Source organism: Schistocerca gregaria, unplaced genomic scaffold, assembly GCF_023897955.1.
Source record: "Schistocerca gregaria isolate iqSchGreg1 unplaced genomic scaffold, iqSchGreg1.2 ptg000180l, whole genome shotgun sequence".
NCBI classification, from domain to species: Eukaryota; Metazoa; Arthropoda; class Insecta; order Orthoptera; family Acrididae; genus Schistocerca; species Schistocerca gregaria.
In genome coordinates, this window is record NW_026061730.1 from 10,740,591 (window position 1) to 10,754,969 (window position 14,379).

General features: G+C 46.9%; 7 non-coding genes across 7 annotated transcripts; all 7 read right to left on the reverse strand.

The window, feature by feature from the left end:
• Positions 1-3,363: 3,363 nt before the first annotated feature.
• Trnar-ucg (transfer RNA arginine (anticodon UCG)) lies at positions 3,364-3,436 on the reverse strand. Its single transcript has one exon. It is a non-coding gene; the product is annotated as a tRNA-Arg (tRNA).
• A 928-nt stretch (positions 3,437-4,364) lies between these two features.
• Positions 4,365-4,437, reverse strand: Trnak-cuu (transfer RNA lysine (anticodon CUU)). The gene has a single exon. It is a non-coding gene; the product is annotated as a tRNA-Lys (tRNA).
• A 1,448-nt stretch (positions 4,438-5,885) lies between these two features.
• Trnak-cuu (transfer RNA lysine (anticodon CUU)) lies at positions 5,886-5,962 on the reverse strand. Its single transcript has one exon. It is a non-coding gene; the product is annotated as a tRNA-Lys (tRNA).
• A 1,447-nt stretch (positions 5,963-7,409) lies between these two features.
• Trnak-cuu (transfer RNA lysine (anticodon CUU)) lies at positions 7,410-7,482 on the reverse strand. Its single transcript has one exon. It is a non-coding gene; the product is annotated as a tRNA-Lys (tRNA).
• A 1,314-nt stretch (positions 7,483-8,796) lies between these two features.
• Trnak-cuu (transfer RNA lysine (anticodon CUU)) lies at positions 8,797-8,873 on the reverse strand. The gene has a single exon. It is a non-coding gene; the product is annotated as a tRNA-Lys (tRNA).
• Positions 8,874-10,183: 1,310 nt separating this feature from the next.
• On the reverse strand, positions 10,184-10,260 carry Trnak-cuu (transfer RNA lysine (anticodon CUU)). Its single transcript has one exon. It is a non-coding gene; the product is annotated as a tRNA-Lys (tRNA).
• Positions 10,261-11,670: 1,410 nt separating this feature from the next.
• On the reverse strand, positions 11,671-11,747 carry Trnak-cuu (transfer RNA lysine (anticodon CUU)). Its single transcript has one exon. It is a non-coding gene; the product is annotated as a tRNA-Lys (tRNA).
• Positions 11,748-14,379: the final 2,632 nt, after the last annotated feature.

A 14,379-nucleotide genomic window follows, 5' to 3' on the forward strand; every position in this document is an offset into this window, starting at 1 on the left:
CCACAGTCTCTGCTCTTGACCTTATTTGGTATCCTTCAAGCTGTTGTCGCCTTAATGTCAGTATTTTTGCCTGGAATTTTTTAATTCTCCCATGGTTCCCAATAGCTGTAGCACCTTGCAGGTAGAGTTCTCGGAGACAATGAAAGTAAAATTCTATCGTTCTTTTCCGCCAAAAGCTCTTCTCCCGGGAGTAGTTGATGAAACATCTCCGGATCTGAGGTTTGGCGCATTTGAGCCACCAATCCAAGGTCGAGTGGTAAGAGCTGAGTTTGGTCTCGCAGGCTCTCCAAGTGGTGAGAAAGGCTTCTCGACAGGCAGGATCTTTTAAGTGTGAAACATTAAGTTTCCATGGCCCTTTATATCGACAGGTTCCTTGTCGTTCCAAATTTAATGTATATATATATGCAGCGTGGTCCGAAAAAATGGTTGGCCAAACTTCAGACTGCAGGATGCGGTGTTTCAGATTGGGCGAGACATATATTCGATCCAACCGGCTCGCTGAATGATTAGTGAGGTGGGTAAAGCCGGGTGCCGCGCCGTGCTTTTGCTCCCACGAATCAGTTAAACGGAGGTCGGTGACGATACGTTCCAGGTCCGGCGATTTGTTGTAGTTCGGAGTTTGGTCTTTGGCATGTATGACACTGTTAAAGTCGCCTCCAAGGATGGTATGGGTGCAGTGTACACCAAACAAAGGAACAATTCCCTCCTTAAAAAACTGTGCTCGTTGGCACCGATTGGTAGAACCAGATGGGGCATAGACATTAATAATCCTGGTGTTATAAAGCGTGCCGGCAATGCCTCTGCCGTTAGGCAGTTTTGTTACGTCTGTAATGACGACGCCCTCTTTGAAAAGAAATGCGGTACCCAAATCACATCCAATTCCAGGATTGACTATAGCATTATACCCCTGTATGAAGTCAAGTTCGATGTTTGTTACTTCTTGTAAAAACAAAATGTCCACATCAGCTGCATACAGGAAATCTTTTAAATTTTGTAAATTAAATGGGCTACAAATTTTATTGATGTTCAGCGTAGCGATCTTATAGGCCTGCAACGGAACTACGTTAGCCAAGACGGGAGTGTAATTAGGAAAAACTCTGGCAACATATCATTTCGAAAAAACATTAAGAAATCTGACCCGAGAGACATGTGGACACAAGTCAGTAAAACCGTTCAGACTAGAAATATTCATGACTTGGGAAGGGATCAGTCGGCTTCTCCGTGTCTGGGACAGTATCCGTCGCGGCGATGACATTCAAGACGACGTCATCGCGTGGTGTGGCCATCGTGGTGACTGTAACGGTTCCTGTGGTGTCCATAATTTCGTCCTCCTTTGTAGTGTCGTCGACGTCGTCTGCCCACGGATTCGACAGCCCTGTCATCGGTTGGTCATTAAGTGGTGCACTATATTCAGGTGTTTGCTGGTGATTTTTATCTTCGGTTCGGGTAATTGCTACGTCATCGGAGGGCAAACTGGCAGAACTGGAGGTACTATCCAAGGACACAGGGTCTTCGTTAGATGACTGCTGATTGCACTGCAAGTTCTCAGATGCAGATTGACGTATTTTGCCCCCTATTTGCTTCGCCTGTTCACGCAGTTGTGGTGCAGTCTGCTCTGCACCTTGACGCGCGATCCTCCGTTTTTTAGATTTCTTGGGAGATGCGTCTCGTGGTGGACTTTGGACGGTACCTGAAGAAGCCTCAGGTTGCAAAGTAGCACTACTCGAAGTGACTGACGCCAGGTCTGATTTCATTGCACTTGACGGGCTTTGGTCAGTGCCTAAGGCAGCTGCAGGATTCGGAGGAGCACCACTAGAAACGGCTGGTTGCGAGTCCGTTTTCTGTGCACCTGATACGCTTTTGATACCTCCTAAAGAAGCTCCAGGATGCAGAGGAGCACTACCCGAAGCGACTGAGGTCGCGTCCGTATCCATTGCCTCATTGGGCGACTCCACGGCGACAAGGGCAGGAGCAGATATGTCTGCGCAGGAGGGTTGAGTGTCTACAGATGCTACACCTGAGTCGGTCGGTTGGTCGGTCGCTTGTGGGTCGGTATTCGTAGTAACTTCGGGGGGCGCAGTGGCACTTGCAAAACCGCGCGCTACGGCGACATACGTCACGGGCAGCGTTGACATAGCAGGGGGCCTGACGGCATCGCCGGCAGGCAGTTGCGCCACTCGCCTTTGAACACAGTCTGCACGAACGTGGCCTGGTAAATTGCAGACAGCACACGTTTTCGGTTGGTCATCATACATCACAACAGCTCTATATCCGCAGACGTTTATAAACGACGGAATGTGCTTCTGCAATTCGACTTTTAATTGGCGCACACCATTCAAAACAGGGAATTTGTGTGCAGCAGACCACCGTTCGGCAATATTACTCAAAACTTTCCCGTATGGAGCAATAACAGCATTTATCTGGTCACTTGTAATTTCAAAGGGAAGTTCAAAGACTCGCACGGTCCGAATACCTAGACCAGCATGGGCAACGGTAACCTCCCCAACATTTCCGTCAGCATGTTTAAATTTCAGAATGCCACCACAAGATCGAACTATCCTTTCACACAATTCTGGACTGGCAAGTTTCACGAAAACCACACTGTTCATAATCGAGAAATGTATGCCGATAATATCATCAAGTCCTATTTTAACATCATCCTCTAACCACTGTTCAACATCAAATGACCTCGGTCGGACAAAGTTGCGATCAAACGTGAATTTCAAAGTATCTTTTCGTTGCGGTTGCGACATCTCTTAATTCTTTTTCATGTCTACACAAATACTATAGACAGCGACGCGTTGCAGCAAGAGCAGAGACTTACCAAGCGGAGCTAACGCAGCACAGCACACAGCACGGCACGTCCGACCTCCAGCGCAGCCGCTGGCTGACTTAACTGAGCTAGCTCTGCTGCCTCGTTGGATACCTGCTGGGCAGCAGATCACACAGTACTCGTTTGGGTTGGTTGGTCCTATACAGAATCTCTCCATGCCGCCTAATGTTTTCCTAACGTCACACTCGTCACGTACTTCACTTTTATATCATATTCACTTCTGAGAGGTAAAGGAATTGCATGGAAATCTGCAGAGCTAGCGGCGTCAAAATTAACACACATACTTGATGTGACTCAAAAGCCGAACGATTTACTTTCCAACGTTGTTTTATATGTGCAAGTGCCAGTCACACCTCGCGGTGAGGCCACTCTGCCGACCATTTCGCTAGTTAACACCTGTCTTGTTGTGTGTGTTTCATGCTCAAGACCATCTCCAAGCACAAAATGCTCAACAGCAACATTCAGACGGTTTCGTACTGCTCAATTGCTACGTTAAAACGATATGTTTCTTTTTCAGAACTGGAAAAACACGACTGTGACAGGATTCGAACCTGAAATCTTCGGATCCGAAGTCCGACGCCTTATCCATTAGGCCACACGGTCACTGACGACCAAGTGTAACTTATATACGACTCATCTCGAAACGCTCACACCCCCTGAGGAATTGTGCTTTCGTTCCACACAGCCGCTGCTCCTTACTCTTCCCCACCCATTCGTTACATTCGACCTCTTACGAGACCGACCAAACATAGACAGGAAAACAAGACCACACACTTTGCGCATTCGGAATCGATGGCAGGGTGTCCCTCGCCGCATTTGCTACGATGGCCATTTGCTACTTCTGCAGAAGCGGCGGCGGCGGCGGCGACGACGACGACGACGACGACGACGACGACGACCGCGAGAGGCTCTGAGATTTGTGAGAAATACATCTATAAAATGTAATTCAGACTGCCTCGTCCAATCTTATGCCGTACCGCTTTGGCAAATGCTTTATCTGCGCCATTCGCCTTAATCACATCTGAGAGTAATTCTTAATAATACGCCTGTCGCTAATTGTTCCTCATCACAGATACTGCTTTCTATACGGCCACGATCCGCAACTGATTTCCAAGATTCGTTTTCCTCCTGTGAGGATGGAACTCACGACCCCTGGTTTACTAGACCAGTGCTCTACCACAGAGCGAAACAGGCGCCGCCTAGCGGCACTTTTGCGTACTTCGTCCGTACGGTTGTCTGAATCATCAGACTTCAGCTGACAACACTTCATATTTTCGACTAATATTTGCAGCTATGGCGACCCATTACTGCTTGGCTACACATCTGACACGTAGCCGATATTCTCTCCAAACAAAACCACCTGCACTTCAGAACATGACTTTCACACATGTCTACAAAATCACCTTCACCTTCAAATACAGTTTTCTTGCGACTGATGGAGACGTAGGCAAATTTTAAAGTTGCTATTTCCATTACATCACGTTAATCAGAAAATCGGTAATTTACATCTGCAGCGGAAAAAATTCCGTTCCGCCCAGCGTAGGGCTTGAACCCACGATCCTGTGAATAAGAGTCTCATGCTCTACCGACTGAGCTAGCCGTGCTGCCTCGTTGGATACCTGCTGGCCAGCAGATCACACAGTAATCGTTTGGGTTGGGTGGTCCCATACAGACTCTCTCCATGCTGCCTAATGTTTTCCTAACGTCACACTCGTCACGTACTTCACTTTTATATCATATTCACTTCTGAGAGGTAAAGGAATTGCATGAAAATCTGCAGAGCTAGCGGCGTCAAAATTAACACACATACTTGATGTGACTCAAAAGTCGAACGAGTTACTTTCCGACGTTGTTTTAGATGTGCAAGTGCCAGTCACACCTCGCGGTGAGGCCACTCTGCCGTTCATTTCGCTAGTTAACACCTGTCTTGTTGTGTGTGTTTCAAGCTTAAGTCCATCTCCAAGCACAAAATGCTCAACAGCAACATTCAGACGGTTTCGTACTGCTCAATTGCTACATTAAAACGATATGTTTCTTTTTCAGAACTGGAGAAACACGACCGTGACAGGATTCGAACCTGAAATCTTCGGATATGAAGTCCTACGCCTTATCCATTAGGCCACACGGTCACTGACGACCAAGAATAACTTATATACGACTCATTTCGAAACGCTCACACCCCCTGAGGAACTGTGTTTTCGTTCCACACAGCCCCTGCCCCTTACTCTTTTCCACCCATTCGTTACATTCAACCTCTTACGAGACCGACCAAACATAGACAGGAAAACAAGACCACACACTTTGCGCATTCGGAATCGATGGCAGGGTGTCCCTCGCCGCATTTGCTACGATGGCCATTTGCTACTTCTGCAGAAGCGGCGGCGGCGGCGACGACGACGACGACGACGACGACGACGACGACCGCGAGAGGTTCTGAGATTTGTGAGAAATACATCTATAAAATGTAATTCAGACTGCCTAGTCCCACCTTATGCCGTACCGCTTTGGCAAATGCTTTATCTGCGCCATTCGCCTTAATCACATCTGAGAGTAATTCTTAATAATACTACTGTCGCTAATTGTTCCTCATCACAGATACTGTTTGCTATACGGCCACGATGCGCAACTGATTTCCAAAATTCGTCTTCCTCCTGTGAGGATGGAACTCACGACCCCTGGTTTACTAGACCAATGCTCTACCACTGAGCTAAACAGGCGCCGCCTAGCGGCACTTTTGCGTACTTCGTCCGTACGGTCGTCTGAATCATCAGACTTCAGCTGACAACACTTCATATTTTCGACTAATATTTGCAGCAATGGCGACCCATTACTGCTTGGCTACACATCTGACACGTAGCCGTGTTCTCTCCAACCAAAACCACTTGCGCTTCAGAATATGACTTTCACACATGTCTACAAAATCACCTTCACTTCAAATACAGTTTTCTTGCGACTGATGGAGACGTAGGCAAATTTATAGTTGCTATTTCCATTACATCACGTTAATCAGAAAATCGGTAATTTACATCTGCAGCGGAAAAAAATTCCGTTCCGGCCAGCGTAGGGCTCGAACCCACGACCCTGTGAATAAGAGTCTCACGCTCTACCGACTGAGCTAGCCGTGCTGCCTCGTTGGATACCTGCTGGCCAGCAGATCACACAGTAATCGTTTGGGTTGGGTGGTCCCATACAGAATCTCTCCATGCTTCCTAATGTTTTCCTAACGTCACACTCGTCACGTACTTCACTTTTATTTCATAATCATTTCTGAGAGGTAAAGGAATTGCATGACAATCTGCAGAGCTAGCGGCGTCAAAATTAACACACATACTTGATGTGACTCAAAAGCCGAACGAGTTACTTTCCGACGTTGTTTTAGATGTGCAAGTGCCAGTCAAAACTCGCGGTGAGGGCACTCTGCCGACCATTTCGCTAGTTAACACCGGTCTTGTTGTGTGTGTTTCAGGTTCAAGACCATCTCCAAGTACAAAATGGTCAACAGCAACATTCAGACGGTTTCGTACTGCTCAATTGCTACATTAAAACGGTATGTTTCTTTTTCAGAAATGGAAAAACACGACCGTGACAGGATTCGAACTTGCAATCTTCGGATCCGAAGTCCGACGGCTTATCCATTAGGCCACAAGGTCACTGACGACCAAGTGTAACTTATATACGACCCATTTCGAAACGCTCACACCCCCTGAGGAACTGTGTTTTCGTTCCACACAGCCCCTGCCCCTTACTCTTTTCCACCCATTCGTTACATTCAACCTCTTACGAGACCGACCAAACATACACAGGAAAAGAAGACCACACACTTTGCGCATTCGGAATCGATGGCAGGGTGTCCCTCACCGCATTTGCTACGATGGCCATTTGCTACTTCTGCAGAAGCGGCGGCGGCGGCGGCGACGACGACGACGACGACGACGACGACGACCGCGAGAGGCTCTGAGATTTGTGAGAAATACATCTATAAAATGTAATTCAGACTGCCTCTTCTCACCTTATGCTATACCGCTTTGGCAAATGCTTTATCTGCGCCATTCGCCTTAATCACATCTGAGAGTAATTCTTAATAATACGCCTGTCGCTAATTGTTCCTCATCACAGATACTGCTTTCTATACGGCCACGATCCGCAACTGATTTCCAAGATTCGTCTTCCTCCTGTGAGGATGGAACTCACGACCCCTGGTTTACTAGACCAATGCTCTACCACTGAGCTAAACATGCGCCGCCTAGCGGCACTTTTGCGTACTTCGTCCGTACGGTCGTCTGAATCATCAGACTTCAGCTGACAACACTTCATATTTTCGACTAATATTTGCAGCAATGGCGACCCATTACTGCTTGGCTACACATCTGACACGTAGCCGATATTCTCTCCAAACAAAACCACCTGCACTTCAGAACATGACTTTCACACATGTCTACAAAATCACCTTCACCTTCAAATACAGTTTTTCTTGCGACTGATGGAGACGTAGGCAAATTTTAAAGTTGCTATTTCCATTACATCACGTTAATCAGAAAATCGGTAATTTACATCTGCAGCAGAAAAAATTCCGTTCCGCCCAGCGTAGGGCTTGAACCCACGATCCTGTGAATAAGAGTCTCATGCTCTACCGACTGAGCTAGCCGTGCTGCCTCGGTGGATACCTGCTGGCCAGCAGATCATACAGTAATCGTTTGGGTTGGGTGGTCCCATACAGAATCTCTCCATGCTGCCTAATGTTTTCCTAACGTCACACTCGTCACGTACTTCACTTTTATATCATATTCACTTCTGAGAGGTAAAGGAATTGCATGAAAATCTGCAGAGCTAGCGGCGTCAAAATTAACACACATACTTGATGTGACTCAAAAGTCGAACGAGTTACTTTCCGACGTTGTTTTAGATGTGCAAGTGCCAGTCACACCTCGCGGTGAGGCCACTCTGCCGTTCATTTCGCTAGTTAACACCTGTCTTGTTGTGTGTGTTTCAAGCTTAAGTCCATCTCCAAGCACAAAATGCTCAACAGCAACATTCAGACGATTTCGTACTGCTCAATTGCTACATTAAAACGATATGTTTCTTTTTCAGAACTGGAAAAACACGACCGTGACAGGATTCGAACCTGCAATCTTCAGATATGAAGTCCTACGCCTTATCCATTAGGCCACACGGTCACTGACGACCAAGAATAACTTATATACGACTCATTTCGAAACGCTCACACCCCCTGAGGAACTGTGTTTTCGTTCCACACAGCCCCTGCCCCTTACTCTTTTCCACCCATTCGTTACATTCAACCTCTTACGAGACCGACCAAACATAGACAGGAAAACAAGACCACACACTTTGCGCATTCGGAATCGATGGCAGGGTGTCCCTCGCCGCATTTGCTACGATGGCCATTTGCTACTTCTGCAGAAGCGGCGGCGGCGGCGACGATTCGCCTTAATCACATCTGAGAGTAATTCTTAATAATACTCCTGTCGCTAATTGTTCCTCATCACAGATACTGTTTGCTATACGGCCACGATGCGCAACTGATTTCCAAAATTCGTCTTCCTCCTGTGAGGATGGAACTCACGACCCCTGGTTTACTAGACCAATGCTCTACCACTGAGCTAAACAGGCGCCGCCTAGCGGCACTTTTGCGTACTTCGTCCGTACGGTCGTCTGAATCATCAGACTTCAGCTGACAACACTTCATATTTTCGACTAATATTTGCAGCAATGGCGACCCATTACTGCTTGGCTACACATCTGACACGTAGCCGTGTTCTCTCCAACCAAAACCACTTGCGCTTCAGAATATGACTTTCACACATGTCTACAAAATCACCTTCACTTCAAATACAGTTTTCTTGCGACTGATGGAGACGTAGGCAAATTTATAGTTGCTATTTCCATTACATCACGTTAATCAGAAAATCGGTAGTTTACATCTGCAGCGGAAAAAAATTCCGTTCCGGCCAGCGTAGGGCTCGAACCCACGACCCTGTGAATAAGAGTCTCATGCTCTACCGACTGAGCTAGCCGTGCTGCCTCGTTGGATACCTGCTAGCCAGCAGATCACACAGTAATCGTTTGGGTTGGGTGGTCCCATACAGAATCTCTCCATGCTTCCTAATGTTTTCCTAACGTCACACTCGTCACGTACTTCACTTTTATTTCATAATCATTTCTGAGAGGTAAAGGAATTGCATGACAATCTGCAGAGCTAGCGGCGTCAAAATTAACACACATACTTGATGTGACTCAAAAGCCGAACGAGTTACTTTCCGACGTTGTTTTAGATGTGCAAGTGCCAGTCAAAACTCGCGGTGAGGGCACTCTGCCGACCATTTCGCTAGTTAACACCTGTCTTGTTGTGTGTGTTTCATGCTCAAGACCATCTCCAAGCACAAAATGCTCAACAGCAACATTCAGACGGTTTCGTACTGCTCAATTGCTACGTTAAAACGATATGTTTCTTTTTCAGAACTGGAAAAACACGACCGTGACAGGATTCGAACCTGCAATCTTCGGATATGAAGTCCTACGCCTTATCCATTAGGCCACACGGTCACTGACGACCAAGAATAACTTATATACGACTCATTTCGAAACGCTCACACCCCCTGAGGAACTGTGTTTTCGTTCCACACAGCCCCTGCCCCTTACTCTTTTCCACCCATTCGTTACATTCAACCTCTTACGAGACCGACCAAACATAGACAGGAAAACAAGACCACACACTTTGCGCATTCGGAATCGATGGCAGGGTGTCCCTCGCCGCATTTGCTACGATGGCCATTTGCTACTTCTGCAGAAGCGGCGGCGGCGGCGACGATTCGCCTTAATCACATCTGAGAGTAATTCTTAATAATACTCCTGTCGCTAATTGTTCCTCATCACAGATACTGTTTGCTATACGGCCACGATGCGCAACTGATTTCCAAAATTCGTCTTCCTCCTGTGAGGATGGAACTCACGACCCCTGGTTTACTAGACCAATGCTCTACCACTGACCTAAACAGGCGCCGCCTAGCGGCACTTTTGCGTACTTCGTCCGTACGGTCGTCTGAATCATCAGACTTCAGCTGACAACACTTCATATTTTCGACTAATATTTGCAGCAATGGCGACCCATTACTGCTTGGCTACACATCTGACACGTAGCCGTGTTCTCTCCAACCAAAACCACTTGCGCTTCAGAATATGACTTTCACACATGTCTACAAAATCACCTTCACTTCAAATACAGTTTTCTTGCGACTGATGGAGACGTAGGCAAATTTATAGTTGCTATTTCCATTACATCACGTTAATCAGAAAATCGGTAATTTACATCTGCAGCGGAAAAAAATTCCGTTCCGGCCAGCGTAGGGCTCGAACCCACGACCCTGTGAATAAGAGTCTCATGCTCTACCGACTGAGCTAGCCGTGCTGCCTCGTTGGATACCTGCTGGCCAGCAGATCACACAGTAATCGTTTGGGTTGGGTGGTCCCATACAGAATCTCTCCATGCTTCCTAATGTTTTCCTAACGTCACACTCGTCACGTACTTCACTTTTATTTCATAATCATTTCTGAGAGGTAAAGGAATTGCATGACAATCTGCAGAGCTAGCGGCGTCAAAATTAACACACATACTTGATGTGACTCAAAAGCCGAACGAGTTACTTTCCGACGTTGTTTTAGATGTGCAAGTGCCAGTCAAAACTCGCGGTGAGGGCACTCTGCCGACCATTTCGCTAGTTAACACCTGTCTTGTTGTGTGTGTTTCATGCTCAAGACCATCTCCAAGCACAAAATGCTCAACAGCAACATTCAGACGGTTTCGTACTGCTCAATTGCTACGTTAAAACGATATGTTTCTTTTTCAGAACTGGAAAAACACGACTGTGACAGGATTCGAACCTGAAATCTTCGGATCCGAAGTCCGACGCCTTATCCATTAGGACACACGGTCACTGACGACCAAGTGTAACTTATATACGACTCATCTCGAAACGCTCACACCCCCTGAGGAATTGTGCTTTCGTTCCACACAGCCGCTGCTCCTTACTCTTCCCCACCCATTCGTTACATTCGACCTCTTACGAGACCGACCAAACATAGACAGGAAAACAAGACCACACACTTTGCGCATTCGGAATCGATGGCAGGGTGTCCCTCGCCGCATTTGCTACGATGGCCATTTGCTACTTCTGCAGAAGCGGCGGCGACGACGACGACGACGACGACGACCGCGAGAGGCTCTGAGATTTGTGAGAAATACATCTATAAAATGTAATTCAGACTGCCTCGTCTCACCTTATGCTATACCGCATTGGCAAATGCTTTATCTGCGCCATTCGCCATTCTTAATAATACTCCTGTCGCTAATTGTTCCTCATCACAGATACTGTTTGCTATACGGCCACGATGCGCAACTGATTTCCAAAATTCGTCTTCCTCCTGTGAGGATGGAACTCACGACCCCTGGTTTACTAGACCAATGCTCTACCACTGAGCTAAACAGGCGCCGCCTAGCGGCACTTTTGCGTACTTCGTCCGTACGGTCGTCTGAATCATCAGACTTCAGCTGACAACACTTCATATTTTCGACTAATATTTGCAGCAATGGCGACCCATTACTGCTTGGCTACACATCTGACACGTAGCCGTGTTCTCTCCAACCAAAACCACTTGCGCTTCAGAATATGACTTTCACACATGTCTACAAAATCACCTTCACTTCAAATACAGTTTTCTTGCGACTGATGGAGACGTAGGCAAATTTATAGTTGCTATTTCCATTACATCACGTTAATCAGAAAATCGGTAATTTACATCTGCAGCGGAAAAAAATTCCGTTCCGGCCAGCGTAGGGCTCGAACCCACGACCCTGTGAATAAGAGTCTCATGCTCTACCGACTGAGCTAGCCGTGCTGCCTCGTTGGATACCTGCTGGCCAGCAGATCACACAGTAATCGTTTGGGTTGGGTGGTCCCATACAGAATCTCTCCATGCTTCCTAATGTTTTCCTAACGTCACACTCGTCACGTACTTCACTTTTATTTCATAATCATTTCTGAGAGGTAAAGGAATTGCATGACAATCTGCAGAGCTAGCGGCGTCAAAATTAACACACATACTTGATGTGACTCAAAAGCCGAACGAGTTACTTTCCGACGTTGTTTTAGATGTGCAAGTGCCAGTCAAAACTCGCGGTGAGGGCACTCTGCCGACCATTTCGCTAGTTAACACCGGTCTTGTTGTGTGTGTTTCAGGTTCAAGACCATCTCCAAGTACAAAATGGTCAACAGCAACATTCAGACGGTTTCGTACTGCTCAATTGCTACATTAAAACGGTATGTTTCTTTTTCAGAAATGGAAAAACACGACCGTGACAGGATTCGAACTTGCAATCTTCGGATCCGAAGTCCGACGGCTTATCCATTAGGCCACAAGGTCACTGACGACCAAGTGTAACTTATATACGACCCATTTCGAAACGCTCACACCCCCTGAGGAACTGTGTTTTCGTTCCACACAGCCCCTGCCCCTTACTCTTTTCCACCCATTCGTTACATTCAACCTCTTACGAGACCGACCAAACATACACAGGAAAAGAAGACCACACACTTTGCGCATTCGGAATCGATGGCAGGGTGTCCCTCACCGCATTTGCTACGATGGCCATTTGCTACTTCTGCAGAAGCGGCGGCGACGACGACGACGACGACGACGACGACGACGACGACGACGACCGCGAGAGGCTCTGAGATTTGTGAGAAATACATCTATAAAATGTAATTCAGACTGCCTCGTCTCACCTTATGCTATACCGCTTTGGCAAATGCTTTATCTGCGCCATTCGCCTTAATCACATCTGAGAGTAATTCTTAATAATACGCCTGTCGCTAATTGTTCCTCATCACAGATACTGCTTTCTATACGGCCACGATCCGCAAGTGATTTCCAAGATTCGTCTTCCTCCTGTGAGGATGGAACTCACGACCCCTGGTTTACTAGACCAATGCTCTACCACTGAGCTAAACATGCGCCGCCTAGCGGCACGTTTGCGTACTTCGTCCGTATGGTCGTCTGAATCATCAGACTTCAGCTGACAACACTTCATATTTTCGACTAATATTAGCAGCTATGGCGACCCATTACTGCTTGGCTACACATCTGACACGTAGCCGATATTCTCTCCAAACAAAACCACCTGCACTTCAGAACATGACTTTCACACATGTCTACAAAATCACCTTCACCTTCAAATACAGTTTTCTTGCGACTGATGGAGACGTAGGCAAATTTTAAAGTTGCTATTTCCATTACATCACGTTAATCAGAAAATCGGTAATTTACATCTGCAGCGGAAAAGAATTCCGTTCCGGCCAGCGTAGGGCTCGAACCCACGACCCTGTGAATAAGAGTCTCATGCTCTACCTACTGAGCTAGCCGTGCTACCTCGTTGGATACCTGCTGGCCAGCAGATCACACAGTAATCGTTTGGGTTGGGTGGTCCCATACAGAATCTCTCCATGCTGCCTAATGTTTTCCTAACGTCACACTCGTCACGTACTTCACTTTTATATCATATTCACTTCTGAGGGGTAAAGGAATTGCATGAAAATCTGCAGAGCTAGCGGCGTCAAAATTAACACACATACTTGATGTGACTCAAAAGTCGAACGAGTTACTTTCCGACGTTGTTTTAGATGTGCAAGTGCCAGTCACACCTCGCGGTGAGGCCACTCTGCCGTTCATTTCGCTAGTTAACACCTGTCTTGTTGTGTGTGTTTCAAGCTTAAGTCCATCTCCAAGCACAAAATGCTCAACAGCAACATTCAGACGGTTTCGTACTGCTCAATTGCTACATTAAAACGATATGTTTCTTTTTCAGAACTGGAAAAACACGACCGTGACAGGATTCGAACCTGCAATCTTCGGATATGAAGTCCTACGCCTTATCCATTAGGCCACACGGTCACTGACGACCAAGAATAACTTATATACGATTCATTTCGAAACGCTCACACCCCCTGAGGAACTGTGTTTTCGTTCCACACAGCCCCTGCCCCTTACTCTTTTCCACCCATTCGTTACATTCAACCTCTTACGAGACCGACCAAACATAGACAGGAAAACAAGACCACACACTTTGCGCATTCGGAATCGATGGCAGGGTGTCCCTCGCCGCATTTGCTACGATGGCCATTTGCTACTTCTGCAGAAGCGGCGGCGGCGACGACGACGACGACGACGACGACGACGACGACGACGACGACGACGACGACCGCGAGAGGTTCTGAGATTTGTGAGAAATACATCTATAAAATGTAATTCAGACTGCCTCGTCCCACCTTATGCCGTACCGCTTTGGCAAATGCTTTATCTGCGCCATTCGCCTTAATCACATCTGAGAGTAATTCTTAATAATACTCCTGTCGCTAATTGTTCCTCATCACAGATACTGTTTGCTATACGGCCACGATGCGCAACTGATTTCCAAAGTTCGTCTTCCTCCTGTGAGGATGGAACTCACGACCCCTGGTTTACTAGACCAATGCTCT